This window comes from Pelophylax lessonae (genome assembly GCF_965119305.1).
Source record: "Pelophylax lessonae genome assembly, chromosome: 1".
Lineage (NCBI taxonomy): Eukaryota > Metazoa > Chordata > Amphibia > Anura > Ranidae > Pelophylax > Pelophylax lessonae.
This window is the reverse complement of record NC_138768.1, coordinates 889,452,403-889,464,220: the sequence shown is the minus strand read 5'-3', so window position 1 is coordinate 889,464,220 and position 11,818 is coordinate 889,452,403. Positions and strand designations below refer to the sequence as shown.

The window sequence follows — 11,818 nt, the reverse complement described above, 5'->3', positions numbered from 1 at the left end:
TATGTAGGAGACTACTCTTGCTTCCTAAATACCCATGGTGGACTGGCAGTGCTGGACTTATGCAAGTACTGTCAGGCTACACAAGACTCATAGACTGGTGTCATCATGGTGAAGCAAAGCTTTGGCCCAGATTAGAACAGGCCCAATGCGACATACTCCTTGTCACAATTCGCCACGCCTACGACGACTAGCTAGCCGAGACGTAGTTTTGTGACTGAGGAGTATAAGGGAATAGGGGAAATTCCTGCTGAGTAATAAGACTAGCTTTGACACTTTCACAGCCCGCACTTCCTTTGGTCACCACTAGAGGGAGACTCCACTCCAATCCAGCTGGCTGACCACACACAGGCAGATACAAATCTTACATACAATCTGGTGCACTGTAAGGGTTGGGGAGCAGTCTAGCAATTATCACACACTACTAGGATTCCTCCAGCTATCCTACAAGCTAGAACCCCTGTGTTAATCACTCTTCCCACTGTCCCCACACCCACACACCACAAACGATAGCCTGCCACCACCCAACAGTTTGTCCGCAGACTGGTCTGCTGGGACACCACACACACGCAGATCTCCGTCAGTCACTTATTAATTTTATAATTTAATATCCCGAATGTGGGCAGTGCGTAAGAAATATATACAAAGCAAAAGGAGTTACACACACGCAGATCTCCGTCTGGTTTACAATCTGCCAACACACAGTGCAATTTCATACCGATTGGCATGTAACGTAGACCAAGCAATTAGACACTAAAATGCAACAATCTCTTCAGAGATATGAGTCCTAGCTTAGTACACAGAAGTCACTTATTAATTTTATAATTTAATATCCCGAATGTGGGCAGTGCGTAAGAAATCTATACAAAGCAAAAGGAGTTACAAAAAATACAAAAAAAGATAAAGACACACAATTGGCAATTTGCTATGAAAATAAAAAGGAATAAAACAGAAATAAACTTTACCAAAGCTTATCCCTTGGCAGAAGCATACCGGAAATCGTATGGGGACTCCCCAATTCAGAATTGGCTTCAAGGAAGAACAATGTCTATTCTCAGGTTCCCCAATTTATTGGAATATGGATGTGGGCTGGACTTTAGCCCTTGGCCAATCAACCCCAAGGGGTTGTCCCCGTCTCAGCCCACAGGAGGTTTTGTGTTCTGAACTGACCAGAGTTGAATTGGCCCAGAACGGCACTGACCGCTGAATCAGGGATAGGAATTCTGACACCAGCGTATCGGTTTGATTGCGACAGTACCAAACACTGCCTGCCTGCCGCAATCAGGCGCCATATAACGGTTTTGTGCAATTCTCTCGGATTCCACACCCGCTATTATTACAGATTTACATGTACTTGTAGCCCAACACGTGAGCCACAAGAAGGAATTATTTTCATCTCTCTGCCACTAATATTTTAACTTTTATGAGAGACAAAATACATTCCTTTGATCTGATAATAGCAATAAACGCTTGCAGACTGTTGGGAGCCTATCGTCACCCCCAAGATGACTGGCAGTTTTCTTTGAAGCTTCCAGAAGGTGACAATTCTCTTGTTTACTGGTATGGGAGACTTTAATTGGCACCCACGTGTCAACTTTATACCAGAGACCAGCTGTGTTCTTTCAAATGCTAATAAAAGGACATATGTGTATGACTGATAATAAATACTATTTCTTAATAGCCCAAAGTGACACTAAATCTACAATTATATTATTTCTACAGATCACTTCATATCTCGCTAATGCAAAGCTACCCTTACTCTTACATTTATGTTACACCCCTTCATAGAGCTCCATCTTGCCACCATTCACTACCAGACTCCATAAGACGCCATCCCCTCATAGGTCACATGATAAGAACCTGCTCTAAATTATTCACACAACTTCCACTTTCCCCAACGCACTCGCCGCTGACACCCATACTGGGGAATCCCCAGTTTACCCCAGGCTACCAAGATAAAACAGTGAACGCAACACACAACTTACACCCTTCAAAGAACATTGCTCTCAAAACAGAATACTGACACAGGTATTATCCACGCGACCAATGCATTACTGATCACACCCCAGGGGACTTACCAACCCCCATTCTTAACGCTAAGAGGGAACGAGCATTAGACTGTAACTTTAATCCAGACCAACAAAATCACATCATTCCATTTACATCATCCATCTGCATGTAAATACAAGAAACCAACTTCAAACTTCTAACAAGGTGGTACCACACGCCGTCAAGGTTGAGCAGGTTCTTCCCCACACACACTGATCAGTGCTGGAGATGCCAGGAACGGCCGGGGGACACTCCTACATGTTTTTTGGTTGTGTCTAAAACTAGTGGAGTTCTGGAAGACAGCACGTGAAATGTCTCAAAGGTTTATAAACCGACCGCTCCGCAATGACCCTGCTCTCTTCCATTTTCCATGCCTGTAACATCCTGGCCCAGACCTATAAACATTCTGTCATTCGTCACCTTCTAAATGCTGCTAAAATGTGCATCCCTCTTAAATGGAAAAACCCACAGGCCCTGACTGTTGGCATGTGGCTCAAAAAGGTCGAAGAAATAAATAGAATGAAAAAACCTTGTTCTCTCGACACGTCCCCAACACGAACGATATACCAAAACCTGGGGTCAATGGAATATATTTGTCCTCTCTGATGAAGGCTGCTCTTTAATTAAGGGTGGCAATACTAAAGAGACCTCATGTTGAGTTTGAGGGAGCTTTAAAATATTGGTGGAAAGTATTGCTGATGTAGGGCCATAGCTTTACCAATGCTAACCCCCCCCCTCCCCTCCACCCCTAATTCCCTTCCCCCCTCATCCAACCTACTTATCCTCTTCTGCCTCTCTAGGTTTCTTTTACTTCCCTCTCACTGTCCACGACTTATTCGCTTTACTCCTTCCTTCTTCTTTTATACGTTATGCGAAACTGGAACAGACAACTCTGGGTACTTTCTAGTCCTGCATAACTCCTCCCATTAGAGGAATTGTAGAACACCTCTTATTCTACAACCAATGTAGATCTCAAACGTATGACTGAATTGTCTTCAATGTTGTAATACACTGTCTCAGCATATGTTCTATAAGGAATGTTACTGTTTATTATGCCTGGAAGTTGACTTTCATATAAATAAATTAATTGAAAAAAAAAAAAAAGAGATCTGACATGGATCAATGGTACAACCTTACCCAACCAAACCTCACTAAGTAATAATACTACTGAAATGATGACAATTTCATTGTTTGGAATATGACGTTATATTGAGGAATGGAGATGGACCTTTCATATGGTGTACAGTATCTCCTCCTCATTTGTTTGGAACATGACGTTACAATGAGAAATGGAGATGGATCTTTCCAATGGTGTACAGTATCTCCTCATTTGTTGGAACATGATTTTATATTGAGGAATGGAGATGGACCATTAATATGGTGTACAGTATCTCCTCCTTATTTGTTGGGAACGGGACGTTCACTATTGAGGAATGGAGATGGACCTTTCATATGGTGTACTGTATCTCCTCATTTGTTGGGACATGACATTATATTGAAGAATGGAGATGGACCTTTAATTTGGTGTACAGCATCTCCTCCCAGTTTGTCTGGAACAAGACGTTATTTTGAGGAATGGAGACGTGGGAAGGTAATTAAAAAAAAAAAAAAGTATTTTTCAGGAGTCATATGTTGGTCGAGCATTTTAAAGTTTAAAAGAGATCTGTGGTGGAACTGGGTGCAATCACAACACCAAACTATGACAACTAACCAGATCAATGATACCACCCAACCAAACATCACTAAGTAAGCTTTAAACCATTATTGCATAATTACCCGAGCTGATATCTGGAGAAGTTTCTTCCTTTTTAACTGCATCCATCATCCCAACCTCCTCTGTAAACTGCTGATCCCCCCTCACATACGGGATGGTGTGATCTTCCTCTGTGAAATCCCGGGAATACGGAGGACGGGGACATCTCTCTGGTGGATTTCTGTAACTGGATGACTCCACCATGGTGTCCTGGTACTGCTTTCTATGACCTTTTGGAAACTCTGCCTCCTCCATTACAAAATTCTCATCATCCTCCTCTTTTATCTCTTCTTTAATGTTAACTTGTGTGGAATCCCGGGAATACAGAGGACGTGGACATCTCTCTGGTGGGTTCCCATTACTGGATCCATCTGTAGGAAACACACACACTGACTGAATACATTGTTTCTATGTGTTTATCAGATGATGGGGGATCTAGGTGGACCCTCCGTACTGCTCTCTCCTTTACAATAAAGTGTCCTCTTACCCGGTGATGTGAGGGGCGGCTGATTCTCCATCATGATGACTTTGTAGAAGTGGATCTACAGATCCTCAAACATCAATCCATATACCCAAACAGTTTTTGTATTTAGTGGCCATCACTCACCTGTGCTGATGTCTGGAGAAGATTCCTCCTCTTTAACTTTGTCCATCATCCCAACCTCTTCCCTCAACTGCTGATCACCCCTCACATACGTCTCTTCTTCCTCTTTAACCTCATCTTTTATATCCATCAGATTTTCATTCTAAACAAACAAAATAGCAGGGAATGTTTTCTTTAAAATGTGAGCACAAATAACCTTATACCTAAAAGTGGAATATATCTTCAGACAGTCAGGTCACTTTTACGATCTCAACATATATATTCCCCCACCTGATGATCCTGAGGGATGGTGTGACCTTCCTGTGTGGAATCCCGGGAATACAGAGGACGGGGACATCTCTCTGGTAGGTTCCCATTACTGGATCCATCTGTAGGAAACACACACACTGACTGAATACATTGTTTATATGCGTTTATCATATGATGGGGGATCTAGGTGGAGCCTCCATACTGCTCTCTCCTTTACAATAAAGTCTCTTCTTACCCAGGGATGCGAGGGGCGGCTGATTCTCCATCATGACGTCTTTGTATTGATTCTTGTGTCCTAAGAATCTTCTGAGAATCCTCCTCACCTCTCCGGTCAGGTCTGTGTTTTATTAATAGAGATAAGAGCAATATCATGTGAGAAGCAAGAGAAAGCAAGGTGGCAGCATTGGGTCTGGGTGAAGAGTGGGGGACAGAAGCGTCAAATATTGGGTGTGAGGAGTTGAGATCTTCAATGTTTAAAAAGGGAATGAGGAGTGGGGGACAACAGTGTTAGATGGGGGGTGAGGAGGGGATAGCGTTGTTAGATGAGGGGTGAAGAGTGGGGGACAGCGGTGTTAGATGGGGGGCTAAGCAGCGGGGGACAGCGGTGTTAGATGGGGGGTGAGGAGTGAGGAACAGCAATGTTAGATGGGGGTGAGGAGTGGGAACAGTGGTGTTAGATGTGGGGTGAGGAGCGGGGGGACAGCGGTGTTAGATGGGGGCAGGTAGCTGTGTCTGGGGTCTTCTGACACATGCAGAGTATAGGATGGCACAGACACGGTGGGGTTCCTGGTAATCCAGTATACACAGATCTTGGGGCCCAATTGGTGTTGGGGCAGAGGACGGGATTAATGTTAGTAGTGACGAGGGAGGAAAGCTGCTGAATATTTCCAGAGGTGAGTGTCGGGGTCACCCCGAGCTCTGCCTCCTCCCCAGATAGATTATGAGTACCTCGGCTCTGCCTGGTGAGGGCGCTAGAGGAGAGCTGGAGGAAGTTTTGCTGCTCATCCTACTTATGTGATTTCACCGGGGGATTGCAATCTGATTCTTAGTGTTATGAGTTCCTCTGTTTCTTTCCTCACAGCTTAAAAACGGAAGGAGGACATTTTCTTTATGTAATTAAAGATTATATATAGAAAATAAGATCTTATTACCTCCTCTGCTGCCACTTCCAGCTACGTCTCCTCTCTTCTTCCTCCCGACTCGCTGACATCACTTCCTCTGTGGACCTAAATCACTTCCTATCAGTATCCGTGTTTGCCATCTGAGAGAAGTCAGGTCACCACCTTGTGGACCATATTGGGATTTTTGTACTTAGCTTACTTACGGTGATTGTAGGCGTATTTGTTCCTCGCATCAAAACAGTTGAGTTCTCTCGGTGATGTTTTGGTGATTTGCTCTAACAGGTAACTTTTCAGGCCTTCAGAGTGTTCTCCCTTCATCTTCTTCCCAACAGTATCAGTATTTCTTCCTAGAAAACTACTTAGAACCCCCAAACATTATACAATTGTTTCTTAGCAGAGACCAAAGAGAAAAAAATGGGGATAGTAGTAATTTTTTATGTCACATGGTATTTGCAAACTTAGTTTTTTGAGGAAAAATAAACTTTAACCATTCCCCCAAATGGACTTACCTATACCTCTTTGGGGTTCAGTGGTAATAGCGGGGTGGTGGGTGCACCTACAGGCATCATCCCGGTATCATTTTGTTCAGCCGGCGATTCTGTACAAGGCAGAAGTGATCTTAGTGGATAATTAGCCACTCAATCACTTCTTCGGGTGATGGAAGGAGGTTCCACCCCCTTCCCACCGCCTCTCCCGGGCTCTCCGATCCCATCGCGGAGGTTGGGAGCAATGTGGCCGGCGGTGATGGCTGCCCTGTACACAGAGATAGGAACTGACATCATTCTCCTCGCTCTGTAACCCTGGAGACCAGGAGCGGCGAGTATTCCCCACTTCCGGTTCTGCCCCTTTGTTTACCTGGCCACCAATCTCGGTCTGATTGGCTGCAGGGGGGACCAGAGGAGAGATTTGGAGCTCTAATAGACCCCCGATCTCCCCATAAAGAGGACCTGTCATGCCATATTCCTATTACAAGGGATGTTTACATTCCTTTTTAATAGAAATAAAAGTGATAAAAATAAAATGTAAAGGTAAAGTGTAAAAAAAAGGAAACAAATAGAAAAAATGTAATAAAATAAACAATTAAAATAAGAAAAAAAAATGTAAAGCGCCCCCGTCCCCGTGTACTTGCACGCACCAGTGAACGCATATGTACGTCACGCCCACTTATGTAAACGGCGGTCAAACCACACATGTGAGGTATCGCCACGAACGTTAGAGCTAGAGCAATAATTCTAACCCAAGACCTCCTCTGTAACTCTACACTAGTAACCCGTAAAAATGTTTAAAGCGTCACCTATGAAGATTTTTAAGTGCTGAAGTTTGGCGCAATTTCACGAGTGTGCGCAATTTTAAAGTGTGACATGTTAGGTATCTATTTCCTCAGCATAACATCATCTTTTACATTGTATTAAAACATTGAGCTAAACTCAAGTGTTTAGTTTATTTTTTAATTGATGAAAGATTAAAAAAAAATGTGTTTGAAAAATGGCTGCACAAATACCGTGTGACATAAAAAGTTAAAAAGTTTAAACGACCTCCATTTTATTCCCTAAGGTCTCTGTTACAAAAAAAATATATAATGTTTGGAGGTTCTGAGTAATTTTCTAGCAAGAAATGATTTTTACAACTATGGTACTTAAAAATATCAATAGGCGATGCTTAAAAAGCCTTCACAGGTTACCTGTTTACAGTTACAGAGGAGTTCTAACGCTAGAATTATTGCTTCCGCTCTAATGTTCGCGGTGATACCTCACATGTGTGGTGAGATTACCGTTTACATATGCATGCGTGACTTACGTATGCGTTCACTTCTGCGCACAAGCACAGCGCAGGGATGGGGGTCTCTTCAATTTTTTTTCTATTTTACTTTTTATATTTACACTGTCCCTTCTTATTGTTTTTTTTTTTTATCACTTTTATTCCGATACAAATAATGTAAACATCCCTTGTAATAGAAATAAGGAGGACAGGTCCTCTTTATGGAGACATCTGGGGTCAAAAAGACCCCAAATCTCTTCTTTAACTTATAAACAAAAGATAAAAGAAAAAAGATTTACTTCCAGCCTGGAGCAGAAGTGACGACATGACGTTGCTCCGGTCCTCAAAGGCCAGTCCTAACATTACACTGCTCCATCACCTGTCTATCCAGTCCTGACATTACACTGCTCCATCACCTGTCCATCCAGTCCTGACATTACACTGCTCCATCACCTGTCCATCCAGTCCTGAAATTACACTGCTCCGTCACCTGTCCATCCAGTCCTGACATTACACTGCTCTGTCACCTGTCCATCCAGTCCTAACATTGCCCATTGCTCAAGGAACCCCTAGCAACCTAAGGAGGAACCCTAGGGTTCCACGGAACTCTGGTTGAGAAACCCTGATCCAGGAGATGACTGCATGTGTTGATGCTGACTGACCCTGCCTTAAGCCATGCTGGAACCAAGCACAGATTTCAGCTTTCCTGAATGAAAAGGTAGCTGCCAAGCAGGTCTTCAGAGTTAGATCAACATCCAGGGGATGTGGTTCTCCCACTTAACCAAGAAAGACGATAAATTGGCTTCCTAGTTACAGTGGAAGGAGAAAGATCCCCCATGGATAAAAAGCAGTCTGGAGTTTTAGGACTGTTCGGTCCGGGTAGAACGTTAAGGAGAATTCTGCGAGCCGGGTCTGTCTTTGATTTATAGTTAACCAGTCCTATCAGGTTGTGGGGGCGGAGCCACAACCCCCCATTGTATGCTGCCATAATGCGCCAGGAAAAGGAACTTAATGAAGGTGTTGCCCTTTCTCGGATACAAGTTTACGACGGGTAAATAGCAGAACATCTTTAGGGACACCACACATGTTTAGCCCAACCTAACATTCCTGCACTTCAAAAAAGGAATTGGTAAATCAATTATTTCTTTTCTTTTCCAATAGTTTTATTGAGATTTTTAACAAAGAGCAGTAAGAACAAAAACCAATAGGTACATCAACATCAATTACTCAAAAAAATTGTATATCAGGTTACATAAATACTGATCAAGATGGTTCAATATATTTGCCTCCAGAACCATTTATTTAACATGAAGAAAGATAAAACCAAAGCTGTGGTCCCTAGGAAAGTATCTTCTCTCACCCTATTATTCCTCACCCCCCCCCCCACCCGAGTCCCACAGGCATGGGAGAGGAACAGGGGCGCCGCTGTAGTGTTAGCGACGTTACCCAGCCTCTCCATCAGAGCCCAATAAACGGGGGGTGAGGAGACAGATGAAGCAGATTGTGTTGGCTGTATTCCACCTGCAGCACATCCCGGATCACAGAGTAAAGAATGACTTTTAATAAATGCAAAATTACTATAATAGGCTCATGTTCATTAAAGAGAAACAAGGAGCGGGTAGAGTAAAGCAAAAGAGAGAATAGGACACAAAGAGAAAAAGTGCACTCTATGTTGTCCAAGAAGGCTTTAATGTTAGCATCCTATGAGGCATCTGAGAGGTACGTAATCCATGGATCCGATATTTTATGAAAAGAAGCAATTTTGTCTGGTGTGGACACTCTGCCATGTGAAGACGCTTCGACTGCTTCTCCATCTCATGATCTGGAAGGACCTTCTGATGAGGATGTGAATCATTCCCCCGTGGAGAATACTGAGGAGCTAGTGGAAGACAGGAGTTCAATTGTACAAGACACAGAGGAGTCAGTGGGCCCTTCTGAGGAGTGTGTGGAGTCTCAACCTAGTTGTAGCTCTCAAGGGTTGGAAAGTGAATCTGAACCCAGAGATGGGGTGTCATTAAGGCTACGAAGGGAAATACACCCACCAAAGAGACTGACATATGATACCCTAGGAGAGAGTTCTGAAAAACAAATTGTAACGTTCCAACATCCCACATAAGTAACTGCCTCTTCTGTTGGGATTCCCAAGGAAGATGATTTTATTCCACCCGCTGACACTATTAGGTTGGCCACTGATTTCTTGTCGGCCTATTGAGAGAGTGACTCACATTTATTGAACAGTTGTCAGCTTCTATTAGTTCCACACAAGACTGCTGTTAGTTTTATTTCTGTGGTACTTAATAGAGTCTTCCACTTAGAAGTCCCACCATCTTTGGGGACCAAAGACATTAAAGTGGGGGGAGGATGTAGCCAAGTGAAGAAATCGCTACCAGCATAGTTAAGGCTGTTCCTTTAAGTTTGTTGCTTATTTTGAGGTTCTCCTGAAGAGTGGCGTGTTGGATTGTGGAATATATAGTCCAGTGGAGGATGAAGACTGTGCAAAGTGGGCCGGATGGAACTATCCTCCCAGGGAGCTGCTGGTTCCACGGGGGATTATGGGAGTATCTATAAATAAGGTGTGAAGTCGAATTTTCGCTCTCTTGCCTCACGGACGGCATTCGATGTGGATGTGCCGGACAACCGCTGTGGAGAGCAGAGCGAGTAGAGGCCATGGCCTAGTGCGGAGACACCTTGGAGAGGTGGCAGATGTCACAGAGGAGTGACTGATCGAGAGCGGAGACACCTTGGAGAGGGGGCGTACGTTACAGAGAGGTGACCAACCTGGTGCGGAGGACTGTCGGAGAGGAGTGTCAGAGGATTGGGTGAGAGATACCTAATTGTAGTGAGCGCAGCCACTCATGGACACAGTGAAAGGGCCTGTGATGCAGCAGAGACACAGACAGGATTTTAATGTAGTGGAGCGGTTGCCATTGGACACTACTGATCTTTCATAGTGCTTGGCGAACTGGGAGGCCTCATCTGTACACATACAGTGGTTTATACTGACTTAAGAGCCTGGATTACAAATACACCTTTTTCCCTTTGGATTACAAATATCATTCATGGAATTATTAAAGCTCCTACTGCTGGTGAAGATTAGCAAGACCATGCCCAGGAAGAGACTCATTTAATTCATAGGAAAGGGGGCCCCCTATAGGTGATAGAGTGCACTCTTTCAGGTTTTATTCAAAATTGATATGGAGTCTCTTGAGATATATCTATGCAGCTGAGTTAGTCAGATCTAACTTTAGATAAAACAGTTAGATGAGATTCTGAGTCTTGGGCCACTCAATGATTCTGGGACTTTAAGATTCAGAATCTCACTTTGGTTCTTTACACTCATGTTTACTGTTGTGTTGAAACTATATCTGTTCATTTCCTTAAGTCAGTAAACTGATATATTGTTATTCAAGTGTCATTGTTGTTTCTCTGAACTACCATGTGTACTGTCTGATGGCTAAGAAGGCTTACTTTATAATTAAAACTTTTCCCGCACTCTGAACATGAATAGGGCCGCTCCCCTGTGTGAAGTCTCTGGTGCCGAAGAAGGTTTCCTTTTCTACTAAAATATTTCCCGCACTCTGAACATGAATGAGGAAGCTCACCTGTGTGTATTATCTGATGGCTGAGAAGGTGTTCTTTTTGATTGAAACATTTCCCGCACTCTGTACATGAATAGGGACGCTCACCTATGTGTATTCTCTGATGCCTAAGAAGGTTTCTTTTACTATTAAAACATTTCCCACAGTTTGAACATAAATAGGGACGCTCACCTGTGTGTATTTTCTGATGGCTAAGAAGGCTTACTTTATGATTAAAACTTTTCCCGCACTCTGAACATGAATAGGGACGCTCCCCTGTGTGTATTCTCTGATGCCTAATAAGGACTCCTTTATCATTAAAACTTTTCTTGCACTCTGAACATGAATAAGGATGCTCATCAGTGTGTATTTTCTGATGGCTAAGAAGGGTTCCTTTATGATTAAAACATTTCCCACACTCTGAACATGAAAAGGGAAGGTCACCTGTGTGTATTCTCTGATGGCTAAGAAGGGATCCTTTATGATTAAAACATTTCCCACACTCTGAACATGAATAGGGAAGGTCACCTGTGTGCATTCTCTGATGGCTAAGAAGGTTTTTTTTGTGTTTAAAACATTTCCCGCACTCTGAACATGACAATGAATTCTCTCCTGTATGAACCCCTTTATGATCTAAAGAAGTTTCCTTGAGATGAGATGGTTTCCCGCACCCGTCGACACTGTCAGATATTAGAGGACTATGTGAAGT

At 43.3% G+C, this 11,818-nt stretch overlaps 1 pseudogene across 1 annotated transcript in view; it reads right to left on the bottom strand.

Annotated features, from left to right (window-relative positions):
- Positions 1-4,398: 4,398 nt before the first annotated feature.
- The window catches only part of LOC309550814, a 567,902-nt pseudogene continuing 560,482 nt past the window's right edge, over positions 4,399-11,818 (bottom strand). Inside the window, exons 9-10 of the transcript in view lie at positions 4,674-4,771; positions 4,399-4,545 (exon numbers count right to left, since the gene is read on the bottom strand). The product of the transcript in view is annotated as an uncharacterized misc_RNA (transcript). The remainder of the gene's footprint in view (positions 4,546-4,673; positions 4,772-11,818) is intronic.